Raw genomic sequence first — 14,988 nt, forward strand, 5'->3', positions numbered from 1 at the left:
TTAAGTAGTAATATATTAGCATTCTTCCTTTTAACTCATCCAGCAAACTATAAACTTAGCATTGAAAAACAGAAAGATCCCAGTCAAGGCACATGCCTGGGTTGCAGGCCAGTTCCGGGCAGGGGACTCACAAGAGGCAACCACACATTGATGTTTCTCTCCCTCTCTTTCTCCCTCCTTTCCCCTCTCTCTAAAAATAAATAAATAAAATCTTTAAAAAAAAAACAGAAAGAAAAAAAACTGCAATAAGACTCACTGATTTAGGTAAACTATTTTCAATTCAAAATAAAGTCTTAAAATCATTTTCATACAGTTGGTAGATTCTTTCCTGTGAAATATTAGGACGTGTCATAAAGCATATTTAATGAGCTGTGCAAGAAACAAAGCCTCTTTGCTCTTTTAAAGTTCATATTAAAAAGAGCAAAGCACATTAAACTCTCACATTGTAGTAAAAGCCCTATTCAGTTTCCTAGATGACTGTCCGTTGCTGCGTGGCATGACTTTCTATAATATGATGTGAATAATATAATGCTATGGTAGTAGTAGTAGCAGTAGTAGTAGTAGTAGTGTTTCTAATAAACATTCTGTCATGCCTTAATAAACTAGACTCTCATGTGCTCCAGGCATATTTGAGCTCAGTTTCAAAAGCTCTTTCATTTTTTACAGAATGCAATTCACCAAAACCTCTTTGCTCTTTTCCAGAATCAACTCTTCATTGTTGCTTCTCTTGTTGACTTACAATGAATGAAAAATGGCTCTAGTATTATTGAAGTCTGTTTTTATCAAAAATTAGCTGTGCTATGTATATGCATATTAACATTTGTATATTAATATATATATACTTGAAAGCAGACAGTACTAATATGTATGAAATTGATAATAAAGGAGGATATTTATTCATCAGAAAACATTTCTCTGTACCATACAATGTACCAGGCACTGGGGAGATAAGACACAAACACCATCCTTGCTCTCAGAAAACTGATGATCTGGTTAGAATAGAAACTGTTTTCTTCCTTTGCAAATAATCACAAATCACTTATTCACCTCTACCCCTCTTCTAATTTTTAGATCCCTAGTTTGGGCACTTACCACTTCCTCTCAGATCACTACAGTGATCTCCACTAAAAGGTCCTCAGGTTCTGGTAAATGTAGAATTTACCATCCTCTTGATCCTCTTGGATTGGTTATTCATCTTAACTTCTACTTTGATTGTATTCATACAGGGCTGTATAATCTTGTTTGAAAAGTTCAAGAATTAATGCCTTTGAAATAAAGTTTTATTTTAATTTTTTAAATTTTATTTATTTGAGAGAGAGAGAGAAACATTGATTTGTTTTACCACTTATTTATACATTCTTTGGTTTTTGTTTTTTTTTTAATGCATTCTGACCTGGGATTGAACCCACAACCTTGGCGTATGAGGACAGTGCTATAACCAACTGAGCCACCTGGCCAGGGGTGCATAGAATAAAGTTTTAATATCTTTTTTAAAATATATATTTTATCGATTATGCTATTACAATTGTCCCATTTCCCCCTCTCATTCCCCTCTACCCTGCACACCCTCTCCCACCCACATTCTCCCCCTTTAGTTCATGTTCCTGTGTCTTAAGTTCTTTAGCTTCTGCGTTTCTCACACTACTCTTGCCCTCCCCCTATTTTCTATCTACCGTCTATGCTACTTATTCTCTGTACCTTTTCCCCCTCTCTTCCCCTCCCACTCCCCTATTGCTATCCCTCCATGTGATCTCCATTTCTGTGGTTCTGTTCCTGCTCTAGTTGTTTCCTTAATTTGCTTTTGTTTTAGGTGTGGTTGTTAATAATTGTGAGTTTGCTATCATTTTACTCTTCATATTTTTTATCTTCTTTTTCTTAGAAAAGTCCCTTTAACATTTCATATAATAAGGGCTTGGTGATGATGAACTTCTTTGGCTTTATCTTGTCTGGGAAGCACTTTATCTGTCCTTCCATTCTAAATGAAAGCTTTGCTGGGTAGAGCAATCTTGGATATAGGTGTTTGGTTTTCATGACTTGGAATACTTCTTTCCAGCCCCTTCTTGCCTATAAGATCTCTTTTGAGTAATCAGCTGACAGTCTGATGGGAACTCCTGCGTAGGTGACTGTCTCCTTATCTCTTGCTGCTTCTAGAATTCTCTCCTACATTTTAATCTTGGCTAATGTAATTATGATGTGCCTTGCTGTGTTCCTTCTTGGACCGAACTTCTTTGGGACTCTCTGAGCTTCCTGGACTTCCTGGAAGTCTATTTCCTTTGCCAGATTGGGGAAGTTCTCCTTTATTATTTGTTCAAATAACTTTCCCGCTTGTTGCTCTTCCTCTTCCCCTTCTGGTACCCGTATAATTCAGATGTTGGAACATTTAAAGATGTCCTGGATATTCCTAAGCCTCCCCTCATTTTTTTTGAATTCTTGTTTCTTCATTCTTTTCTGTTTGGTTGTTTCTTTCTTCCTTCTGGTCCAATCCATTGATATGAGTCCTAGTTTTCTTCCCATCACTATTGGTTCCTTGTGCATTTCCCTTCATTTCGCTTAGTGTAGCCTTCATTTGTTCATCTAATTTGCGACCAAATTCAACCAATTATGTGAGCATCCTGATCACCAGTGCTTTGAATTGTGCATTTGATAGGTTGGCTATCTCTTGTTCTCTTAATTGTATTATTTCTGGAGCTTTGATCTGTTCTTCCTTTTCAGCCATTTTTTGGTCTCATTGTACCTATTATGTAGTAAGGGGCAGAGTCTTAGGTGTTTACCAGGGTGGGGCAACCCACTTGCTGGGTTGTGACACTGTATGTGGGGGTAGGGTCTGAGAAGGAACAATAGCACTTGCTCTGCTCTCTGTCAGACCTCAGTCCCTTCCGCTGCTTTCCCCAAGCCACTGGGCCTTTCTGGTGCTGATTCCCATGTGGGTGAGCTTGTGTGCATCCTAGGACCCTGTGGATCTCTCCAGCGAACTCTTCTGTGAGGCTGGGACTGTCTCCCTGCACCTCAACCCCCACAGGTATTTTCAATCAGTGTTTTGAGGTTTTATTTCCCGGTGCTGGGACACTGGGTTGCACGGTCTGTCTCGCTCCCCAGTTATCTGTGTGCGAATGTGGGACTGCCCCCCAGTCAGACAGCCGTCTTGCACACGGTGCCCCGCTTCTCAATTGCTGCCTCACTGGGTCTGCCCGTTGCCACCCTGAGCCCAGGTCTGCCAGCCACCTCCTGCGCGTCCAGGGCCCATCTGTGTCTTGAGTGCCCAGGGTGCCTTGCACGCCCAGTGTCACCACTTCCTGTGCTGCAACCCCTCTCTGCTTGGCTGCCCGACTCCACCCCTCCTACCCGTCTGGATGGATGTCTATTTCAGCTCCTTGGCTGTTCGACTTCCATACAGTTCAATTTTCTGTCAGTTTTGGTTGTTATTTTGTTTCTAAATTTTTGTTGTCCTTATTTTGGTTGTGCAAGGAGGCACAGTGTGTCTACCTATGCCTCCATCTTGGCCGGAAGTGCCAAGTTTTAATTTCTTAGTCTAGCTTCAGTCCCAATGCTTTTAAAATCACATACCAATCTACTCAGTTTTCTGTATATCACATGCACTTTTCTATATTTCTACCCTGAATTACTTTGTTTCCAGTCTTTAGAATTCCCTGAAATACTACCCACTTAAGGTGAAGTTCTTATGCTGCTTCTTCCATAAAGTCTACTCAGAATTCCTCTAGCAGACCCTGATCTCTCTTTCAATGTCATCTAAATGTTTAAGTTCTTTCTTGTATCACTCTTATGGTGCCAGTCAAATACCATGTTGTATTGTTATGTTTATTTCTTTCTTTCTTACAAGCATATAAAAACAACCACACAACTCTTGACATGTGTCATGTATATTGAGACATTAGTAAGCATGTGTGAGGTGTTGAATGAATATAATAAAAAGAACAAGCAAGTGTGCAGAGGTAAGAGCAGATATGTAGGTGGAGATAAATGTCAGAGAAATCTTTGTTAACAAAAGTACAAAAATGTGGAACTTTAGCATTAAAAAAAGGAATTTTGTTCATAATTGTATCTTGATCTATACAATTTCTGTACCAGAAACTTCCAATTTCTCACATAAATAATTCAAGCATTTACAACATATGGGGAAGGTACACAAAGGTGTTGAGTTCAGTGGGTAAAAAAATCATTGGGAAAATTCCAAGAGAGAGACCAAATCAGAATATGTGAAAGAGACCTTGCTCAAAGTGGCAGCATTATTTGTATCCAGATAATTAAATTTTAAATACTGAAATATATTTACTTTTGTCTTTTATGTATATGGTGTCAGCTTAGTAAGCAGGCCCATTTGGTACTGGAGTAACTTTTCTGATTACTTGATACATATTATCTATTTCCTTCCAGTTCCTTTCCTTGAGGTGAAAGGTCTCCTGACCACTAGAAGATGTTGGATGTGTGGTATTTTGAGAAGGATGTGCAAGGAGAGAAGAGGAAAAAAACTGCAACTGTTTTAAGTATTATAGGAGATGCCTCTCCTTAAAAGGAGCTGGGTTTGGAGCCTTTTGTCTGCTTCCTCATTACAGTCTTTTTCCCTTCCTCCTAAGCTACAGTGCATCAACGTGACCCAAAGGAAGGCTGGAAGGTAAGAAACAGTGTGTGGGGAAGGCATTGATTTGCCTCTGGATAAAGAAATGCCGAGACACTACCAAATGAACCTCATTCTCCCACTCCCCACTCTGGCACAAAGAGAAGCCTGTGTGACCCCACCCAGGTGTGGGGCCATGAAAAAAGATCCTTTCCCCTCTTCCACTACCATTTTAAGGAAATGAAGCCAGCAAATGTTCTTTAGGCTCTACTTAGGCCTCAGAGCTTTGAAAAGGGTAAATTTCCGGTAGGGCAAGATAATCTTGGGGAGGAATTCTTCAAGCATACAAGGTCAAAATACCCTGGAGAACAACACAATAAAGGATTTGCCTAGGCTTGTGGAACAATCTGCATTTATTCAAGCAGAAGATAAAGGGGGAGGTTCCAGGGCCTCCCACACTGGAAAGTGTGCTTAATGACTTGGGATCCTAAGAACTTATCTGGGCTAGTGGGAGGAAGTCTAACTTTACAAATGGGTTTCTGTCAGAATTTTTCTTATATTTCCCACTCCTGTTGAGAATGGAGCTGGCTGTACATGTGGTAACCAGATGGCCTCTCTCCCCCATTCACAAAAAATGAGGTGGTCAGGACACAAGAGAAGATGGGTCAGCTTCCTACTGTACACTAACAAAACAGTCTAATCAAACTCATCTATGTACAACTTCATTTTTTAGTAACTCAAAGTAATACCTTTTTATTGATGAAATCTAGAGTACTGTATATTTTCAAATTACACATATACTCATTTCACACTCTGTTCATAAGAATACATTTATTTTAAAATAAACAAAAAGGTGCTGGCTGTGTAGCTCAGTTGGTTAGAGCATTGTCCCAATAGGCCAAGGTTGCAGGTTCAATCCCCAATTAGGGCACATACAAGAATCCACCAACAAATACATAAATAAGTGAAGCAATATATCAATCTCTCTCTTTGTCTCTCTTCCCCCTCCACTATTTCTCTATAATTAATTTAAAAATAACCTGAAAGTTTTAATTCTTGACATTTTTATGCTATAATGATTTTTTTAATTTAAATAAATATTTGTGGACACTATGATATACTATAAAGATAATTTCAAAGACACAAATTTTCTCTAAAAGTTAGCACTTCAGCTCATCCTTAATAATTAATCCAAAAATAATACACATAGTTGAAGCACTGAAAAGTCTTCAAGTTTCTTCTGAGTCATCAGAGATAAAATTGTGATTGGTTTTTGAGCAATCACAGTTTAAGAGAAATAAAGCACAGTGAGAAACAAGTACGTGAATGTAACATTTTTATGTAGCACACTTGATGTTTCAAAAATGGTACAGTATTTATGGCTTCAACCCAGGAATAGATAAGATTTAGCCTGCCCATAATACTTGTTGCATATTTTATCCTCATATTTCTTTGAGGATAAATGTTTAAATTTCTTTGACAGCTCACCATTTCTTACATTAAACTTTCGAGCTCCTTCAACTGGCCTTTCTCCTCACATTCCTTTGTAACACTTCAAATGTATCAGGTGTTTCCTTACCTAGAACTCCTGCTCGAGATAAACTGGTCTATTTGTTTCCTGAATGCATCATTCGCATTCTTCCTACCTTCGTGATTTAACTCAATCCCTTCCCCAGCTGTTTTCTCCCTTCTTTGCTATCTTTCTTAATAGATAGTTTCAGCGTTACCTCCTCCAGGGAGCCTTTCCCAACCATTTCTCTACCAACAGGTCAGCACACATTCACACTTGTGTGGAACACCCCCTTTTCCGCACTCCTCTGGCAGGCGCGTCTGAACTACCATTTGGCCTTCACTAAATGCCTCCATCCATTGCCATGCTGCATATATTCATTCCCTTTTCCTAAGGTCAAGGTTCAGGTCCACTGTCTGTTTTATCTGCAGAAACTAGAACTAAAAAGTACTCAAATACTGTTGCTGATAATAATATCGATTGACAATAATGGACCTATGGAGAACAAAGACTAGGATGGAATCTCTTAGGAAATGGTTGGCCACAAACACACACACATGCACACAACCATGAGTTTACCTCACTGAAAGCACTGTTTCTTTCCTAAATTCAAAAGATATGGAACCAACTTATACCGTGTTCTGACTGATAATCCCCTATATCCTCATAAGATTCAGTTTGGTATACAACTATTAAGAATGTATTTAAAATTACCTATACTGCACACTATACATAAAAATGTTATTCAAGTAGAGTGTGTTACACTTGAAAACTCAGTAGAGAAAATTATTTCTAGGGATTTTGTTTGTTTTAGTCAATTTATGAATGCTTTTTTCTTCCTAAATTCTATGGTAATTTCCTTATGTACGTCAACTCACAATGGATCACTTACCCCTCTGGGTTCTCTGATAATTCATAATTCTTGAAATGGACAAGAGATATACATACCTGAAAAAGTGTTCTATAAGCCTTTGAAAGCCCTCTATAGCTGAAGATAATAATTCCTTACTTCTAGTCTTGGCTCTGCTACTATGTCACTTTCCAATCAGTAAAATGGGAGTAGTAACATCAGCCCTTTCCTTATTGCATATTAGATCACAAATATAACTGATCTGGAAATCCTCACAGGAAAGTTAGCACAAAAAGTCAAGGTATTGCCCATTAAGATGAAAGTTTCAGATAACCAAGACTGAAATCTCTTCATTTCCTGGGGGAAAAAAACTTTTTAAAAGTTACTAAGCACCTATACCATGCCACATAGAGCTTTGCCTGGGAACTGAAAGAAAAATAAGACCCAGGACGGGTCCCAGACCTCAAAATATAGTAGAGACAAAGAGTTAAACAAATAGATCAAAGGTCAACAAGCTACACTGCCTGTTTTGTAAGGTCCATGAGCTAAGAATTGTTTGGGTTTTTTTTTTCTAAGAATTGTTTTTACAGCTGAACATTTGCAGTCAGTTTGATGAGTGGGCACATTAACTTTGAATCATGGTTAAGAGAAATGTTATCCTCTCCAAAAAAATTCCATTATTCTGATAAATGTATTGGTATTACAAAAATGTAGTTATCATATTTTAAATTGTTATACAATTTGTCGTTTCTTGCCACTGAGTCAGCTCTTACTCCAGATGACGCTGGGAATGCGTGAGGTCCAGTGTCCTGTCCTCGACAGCCCTGCTCAGCTCCTGTAGCTTCGTGCCTGTGGCTTCTTGTATGGGGTCACTCCACCTCATATTCCTCTTCCTCTTCCCCTGCTGCCTTCTATTTTCCCCATCAGTATTGTCTTCTCCAAAGAACCCTGCCTTCTTATGATGTGTGCAATGTAGGACACTTACATAATGGTCTTGATCTTGCCTCTTTGCCGGCAAAGCCTAAAATATTTACTAACTGTAAACTTTACAGAAAATGTCTCCTAACCCCTGAAAGAATTAAACATACAATTAAAATATAATGTGATAAATACAGTGGCAGAGAGTATAACTTGAGAATTCTGGTTATTTTAAAATATTGAGAATTAACATCTAAGTCAGCTTGGTGTCATGGTCAGAAGTCAGCTTAGTCCAGTCCCAGAGCATAGTCCTGGGAATAGATGGCATCAGAAAGAGTCTGAAAGCTGGTAAAAGTAAACAAAATAAGGGGGATGGGCAGAGGAATCGCTAAGGGTGGCTGGTGGGGGAACCTCTGACCTGGTCCTCAGGTAAGAGGACGCTCAGATGGGACTAGATACAATTAATTTCTGGTATTGATGACTTTTAACTCTATACCCCGACCATAGACTCAATTCCAATTATTACCAGCTATGTGATGGTGCTTTGTGAGCAGGTCTAGAGATACCTACTGAGAGGACACAATAACCTCTATTCCTCCTATGGACATGGGTTCTGGTTATATGAGTATGTTCTCTTATCTCTGTGGGTCTGTCCTGCCTTTAATGTGTTCACTATTCACATGCTAGAGCTGCATCGTTTTATTTTTATTTTTTTTAATTGTATTTATTGATTTGAGAGAGAGGTGAAGGGGGATATATAGAAAGAGAGAACTCAATTTGTTGTTCCAGTTATTTATGCATTTATTGGTTGATTGTTTTAAATTTTTTATTTGTTTGTTTAGAAAGAGGGGAAGGGAGGGAGAAAGAGAGGGAGAGAAACATCAATGTGTAAGAGATATCAGTTGGCTCTCACAAGGCTGCTATCCAGAGACCTGGCCCGCAATGCAGGCATGTGGCTGAATGAGAATTGAACTGGCAACCTTTCAGTTCACAGACTGGCGCTCAATCCACTGAGCTACACCAGCCAGGGCTATTTGTTGATTATCGTATGTGTCTTGACTAGTAATCAAACCCACAACCTTGGCATTTCAGGATGATGCTCTAACCAACTGAGCTACCTCACCAGGGCAAAGTTGCATTATTTTATATAAAAGAATAAAATACTTAATTTTTTTGTAATAGAAGTCTGTAGAAAATAAATAAATTTTAAAAAACCATAAAATTCTTTGCAGGGACATCCAAATTTTCAAAACATGTTTCCAAAAACAGATAAAACATATGTATACACTTATCCCCCACCCTCCCAAAATATTACAAAAATAATGTCAGGAAAAGGATTTTAAAAAATATACAACCTCAAATAAAAGGAGAGCTGGAGAGAAAATAGCAGAGAGAACTGTCAAACATAAGTTGAAAACTGGAAAGCATATGGTCAAGTAAGTAGTAACCGACTTAGGAGACAAGAGGACCTGAAAGTGCTTGTCCCTGGAAAAGTCAAGAAGCAAACTATTCCCAGAAAAAAAAAACTGAAAGACTTTATCATCCCCAAACCACTATTACATGAAATGTTAAAGGAACTTCTTTCAGGAGAGGGAAAAAGAAAACATGACTAAGAAAACAGGGCAAAGACAAAATATTCCCACTGACAAAGGCAAACACATGATAAAAGCAGTGGATCCACCAACGCTAAAGCTACAACAAAGATTAAAAGGTTAAAAGTGGAGAAAGATCATACAATAAATTAAGAGATACATACAAACAGATACACACAGAAGTAAAAAATAATGACAAAAATGTAAACACAGAAAAGTGGGTAAAATTGGTAGTGATTTGAGAATGTTTTCAAATTTAAATGACCATCAACTTAAAATAGACTGCTATAAATTGCTTGGTATATACAAAGCACCTAATAACCATAAACCAAAATCTATAAGACATGAACAAGAAATAAAGAGAAAGAAATCCAAATGCAACTCTACAGAATGTCATCAACCTATAAGAGAAGAATGCAAGAGAATAAGGAAGGTACAGAGAACTACAAATACAATCAGAAAGCAGTTAATAAAATGGCAATGACTACATACCTAACAATAACTACTTTAAATTTAAATGGATTAAATGCTCCAATCAAAAGATGAATACATAAAGAAGAGGTGGTATACTTATACACAATGGAATATTACTTGGCCATAAAAAGAATGAATTTTAACCATTTTCAACAACATGGATGGACCTAGAGAGTATTATGCTAAGTGAAATAAGTAGGACAGAGAAAGACAAATACTGTATGATTTCACTTACATGTAGAATCTAAAGAACAATATAAATGAACAAACAAAACAGAAATAGACTCACAGATACAGAGAACAAACTGAAGGTTGCAAAATGGGTGAGCAGTTGGAGGAATGGTTGAAAAAGGTGAAGGCATTAAGAAGTACAAATTGGCAGTTACAAAATAGTTATGGGGATGTAAAGTACACCTTAAGGAATGTAGTCAATAATATTGTGCCCTAGTTGGTGTGGCTCAGCGAATTGAGCACCAGCCTGAGCACCAAAAGATTGCCAGTTCGATTTCCAGTCAGGGCACATACCAGGGTTGTGGACCAGATCCCCAGATGGGAGCATGCGAGAGGGAACCAATGGTGGGTACAAGATTTATTAGAGAGATCACTTCATAAGTTATATCAATATCTAACTCCTATGCTGTATACCTGAGACTAATACAATAATTGAATGTCAACTGTAATTGAAACATTTTTTTAAAAAGAACCACCTCTCTCTCTCTCTCTCTCTCCCTCCCTCCCTCTCTCTCTCCCTCCCTCCCTCTCTCTCCCTCCCTCCCTCTCTCTCTCTCTCTCTCTCTCTCATGCCTGTGCTCCCCTTTTCCCCCCAGGCGCTCTCTCTGGAGCATGTCCACACCTTTCCCCTTCTCCTTCCCCAGGTGGATTTTTTATTTTGCCTTTCTTTTACCTAAGCTCCAGGGGCCCTTCTTTTGCCTCTGTAACTTGCTTCCTCAGTCCATGAAGTTCAGCTGGCTCACTTCTTCTACCTCTGTGATTCTCAAAATAAACTTTTGCTTGAATTTGAAAAAATAAAATAAAATAAAAAGAAGAAACTAATTAATTTCACAAAACTAAAATCTGAATTCTGAATGGTGAGAGTTAACCTGTTCTCGCCTCTTTTAACTCCCAAAACACTACATGTGCATCCTGAGATATCTAGGTGGATATCTCTTGAGAATCCTACATTAAAGCCCAATAATTGATTTCTCAGTAATATGGTAACTGAACAATTTAAGTTATATGTTTTTAAGTATATAATTTTTTTTTAATTTTAATTTTTGATTTTTAGAGAGAGAAAAAATTGACTTGTTTTTCCACTTATTTATGCATCCATTGGTTGATTCTTACATGTGTCCTGACCAGGGTTGGAACTCCCAACCTTGGTGTATCAGGATGACATTCTAACCAACTGAGTTACCTGGCTAGGGCTAAGCATCTAATTTAAATGTATAATAAATGTATACAGAGTCAGCTATATAATGTGTCAGAATCCTTGTTCAAAAAGCAGGAAAAAGTACAAATAAAAAACATGGATAACCTTGACTGGTGTGGCTGTGGTTTGGGCACTGTCCTGTGAATCAAAAGATTACCAGTTCTATTCTGGGTCAGGGAACATTCCTGGGTTGCAGGCCAGGTCCCCAGTTGGGGGTGTGTGAGAGGTAACCTGTTGATCAATGTGTCTCTCACACATCAATGTTTCTCTCCCTCTCTTCCCCTTTCTCTAAAAATAAATAAAATCGTTTTTTTAAATGGATAAATCTTAAGACTATTTTGCTAAGTGAAATAAACCAGGCAGAAAAAGAAAAAATATATTATTTCACTTATATGTGGAATACAAAACAAAACATAACAAACTAGTGAAACAATCAAAATCAAACTCATAAATATGAACAACAATATTGTTAACCAGAATGTGGGGTGAAGGGGGGGAAGTGGGTAAAGGGGGTCAAATGCGTGGTAATGGAAAGAGTCTAGATTGGGGTAGGAAGCATATAATAAAATACACAAATGTTAAATTATAACATTGTACACCCAAAAACTATGTAATGTTATTAACCAATGTTACCTCAATAAATTTATTTTAAAAATACTAAAATATAAAGGGTGTTTTTTTTTTTCTCCCTGGCTGGTATGGCTCAGTGGATTGAGCTCTGGACTACCAATCAAAAGGTTGCCATTCAATGCCCACTCAGGGCACGTGCCCAGGCTGTGGGCCAGGTTCCCAGCTGAGGATGTGTGAGAGGCAACCAATCTTACCTCTCTCTAAAAATAAATAAATAAAATGTGTTTTTTAAAAAACATTTTTCCTTTCTTCCTCACTCTTTCAACTTCCTATAGTGTTTTTTATTTGCTATTTAATATATATCTAAGAAAAAAATTTAATTTAAATTATTAGCTCAAATTTCACCATTCATCTTTATATTGTGCAATGTTGATTTTAAATGCAAATATGGAAACATTTAATTAATATACAGAATAATTAAAATTATACAATTCATATTTTGTAACTCATATGCATTTTGTTTTTAGCGGAACAGTGGAAACACTACATAAAGCTAATTCAGTTGTTTATTTTAGCTTTTTTAATGATTTTTTTTTGTTTGGGGGGAAGGGGGAGAAAGAAAGAAATTTGTTATTCCACTTATTTATGCATTATTAGTTGACTTTTGTTTGTACCCTGACTGGGGATCAGACCCATAACCTTGATGTATTGGGATGATGCTCTAACCAACTTCGCTACCTGGCCGGGGCCCCAGCCCCATGTTTTAAAATCTTTTACACCGTTAAATCACTGTGTCATCTTTGTTGAAAACCATTTGACCATATATATGTGGGCATATTTCCGAGCTCTCTTTATCTACATGTCTACCCTACTCCAATAGCACATCGTCATGAATACTGTAGCTTTAATAAGTCTTGAACCCAGGAAGTGTGAAGGAGAGCTCACACTTCGTTTTTCTTGGTTTCAAGGTAATTTTGCCTATACTAGGTTCTTTGCATTTCCAAATAAATTTTATTGTGTGTCTGTAAATTTCTACCCAGTTACGTGTTTATGTGCCCCTTAAACACATACCTCAATAGACCTGTGATGCATGAGAGTTTAGTGAGACTCAGAGGTAGTAGAAGATAAGTAAGTTACATCTATCCTGCTTAGATTATTTTTATTTGAATTGTATGCATTCTATAGAAGTGTGAGATATACTGACAACATAAAAAAGCAAGTCTTTCAATCCATGAACATGATGTATCTCTCAATCTATTAGGTCTTTTTTTACCTCCCTCACCAATGTTTTATAATTTTCAGTATACACCTTTTCCATATTTTTCTTAGATTTGTTCCTTAACATTCGTGTGCTATTGTGATTGATATTTTAAAGTTTTGATTTAAATTTTAAAAAATTTTTATATATAGAGAGAAACATCAATTTTGTTGTTCCACTTATTTATGCATTTATTGGTTGCTTCTTGTATGTGCCCTGACCAGGAATTGAACCTACAACCTTGACATATCAGGATGACACTCTTACAAACTGAGCACCCACCCAGCAAGGGCCCAAAGTTTCCATTTCTAATTATTGACTGCAAGTATATAGAAATACAAATTATTTTGTATCCTGTGACCTGGCTTCACTGGATAATTAATTTTACTAAATTTTTTGTGACATTTTTGGGATTTGGAGGCAGCAATCATGCCATTTCTTTCATATGGCTTTTATTTGTTTTCTTGTGTTATTGCTCTCACAAGCATGTTCAATACAACATTAGACAGAAGTGGTTAGAACAGAGATCATTTCTTTGTTCCTGATCTTAGGGAGAAGTAAACATTTTTCATCATTAAGTATGATTTTTAGCTCTAGGTTTTTTCTGGTTTATTGTGTTCAGGATGTTATCTTCATAACTTTCTGAGTGATTTACCATAAATAGCTGTTAAATTTTTTCAAACACTTTTACATCTACTATGATGATCACAGGAATTGTTTTTTTAGTCTGTTAACATGACAAATTAAATCAAGAGGTTTTTAAGTGGCAAACCAACTTTGCATTCTTGTATAGCCCCCACTGTGTTATGATGTAGTAACTCTCTTCAACATGAAAGGATAGACAAGAATCACTGCATTTGAGAGAAGCCTCTAACATGAAAGCTAAGATCAAAATAAATAAAATAAGGTGGTTGGAATAAACAGAAAATATTCAAAACTATCATTATTACCTTCAGAGAGATGAGAAAATACAACATGCTAGGAAGAATAACATCACATTGTATATTTTTTCCTCTTTTTAAAAAATATACTTTATTGATTATGCTATTACAGTTGTCCCATTTCCCCCCCTTCACTCCCCTCCACCCTGCATACCCCCTCCCACCCACATTCCCCCCTTTAGTTCATGTCCTGTCATATATATAAGTTCTTTGGCTTCTACTTTTTTCATACTATTCTTACTCTTCCCCTGTTTTCTACCTACCATTTATGCTATTTGTTCGCTGTACCTTTTGTCTCCCTCTCCCCCTTTCACTCCCCTGTTGATAACCCTCCATGTGATGTTCATTTCTGTGGTTCTGTTCCTGTTCTAGTTGTTTCCTTAGTTAGTTTTTGTTTTTGTTTTAGGTGTGGTTGTTAATAATTGTGAGTTTGCTGTCCTTTCTCTGTTCATATTTTTTATCTTCTTTTTCTTAGATAAATCCCTTTAACATTTCATATATAAGGGTTTGGTGATGATGAACTCCTTGAACTTGACCTTATCTGGGAAGCACTTTATCTGCTCTTCCATTCTAAATGAGAGCTTTGCTGGATAGAGCAATCTTGGATGTAGGTCCTTGCCTTTCGTGACTTAGAATACTTCTTTCCAGCCCCTTCTTGCCTGTAAGGTTTCTTTTGAGTAATCAGCTGATAGTCTGATGGGAACTCCTGTGTAGGTGACTGTCCCCTTATCTCTTGCTGCTTCTAGGATTCTCTCCTTCATTTTAATCTTGGCTAATATAATTATGATGTGCCTTGATGTGTTCCTCCTTGGATCCAACTTCTTTGGGCCTCTCTGAGCTTCCTGGATTTCCAGGAAGTCTATTTCCTTTGCC

Source organism: Artibeus jamaicensis, unplaced genomic scaffold (genome assembly GCF_021234435.1).
Source record: "Artibeus jamaicensis isolate MK-2021 breed Jamaican fruit bat unplaced genomic scaffold, CSHL_Jam_final contig_452, whole genome shotgun sequence".
NCBI classification, from domain to species: Eukaryota; Metazoa; Chordata; class Mammalia; order Chiroptera; family Phyllostomidae; genus Artibeus; species Artibeus jamaicensis.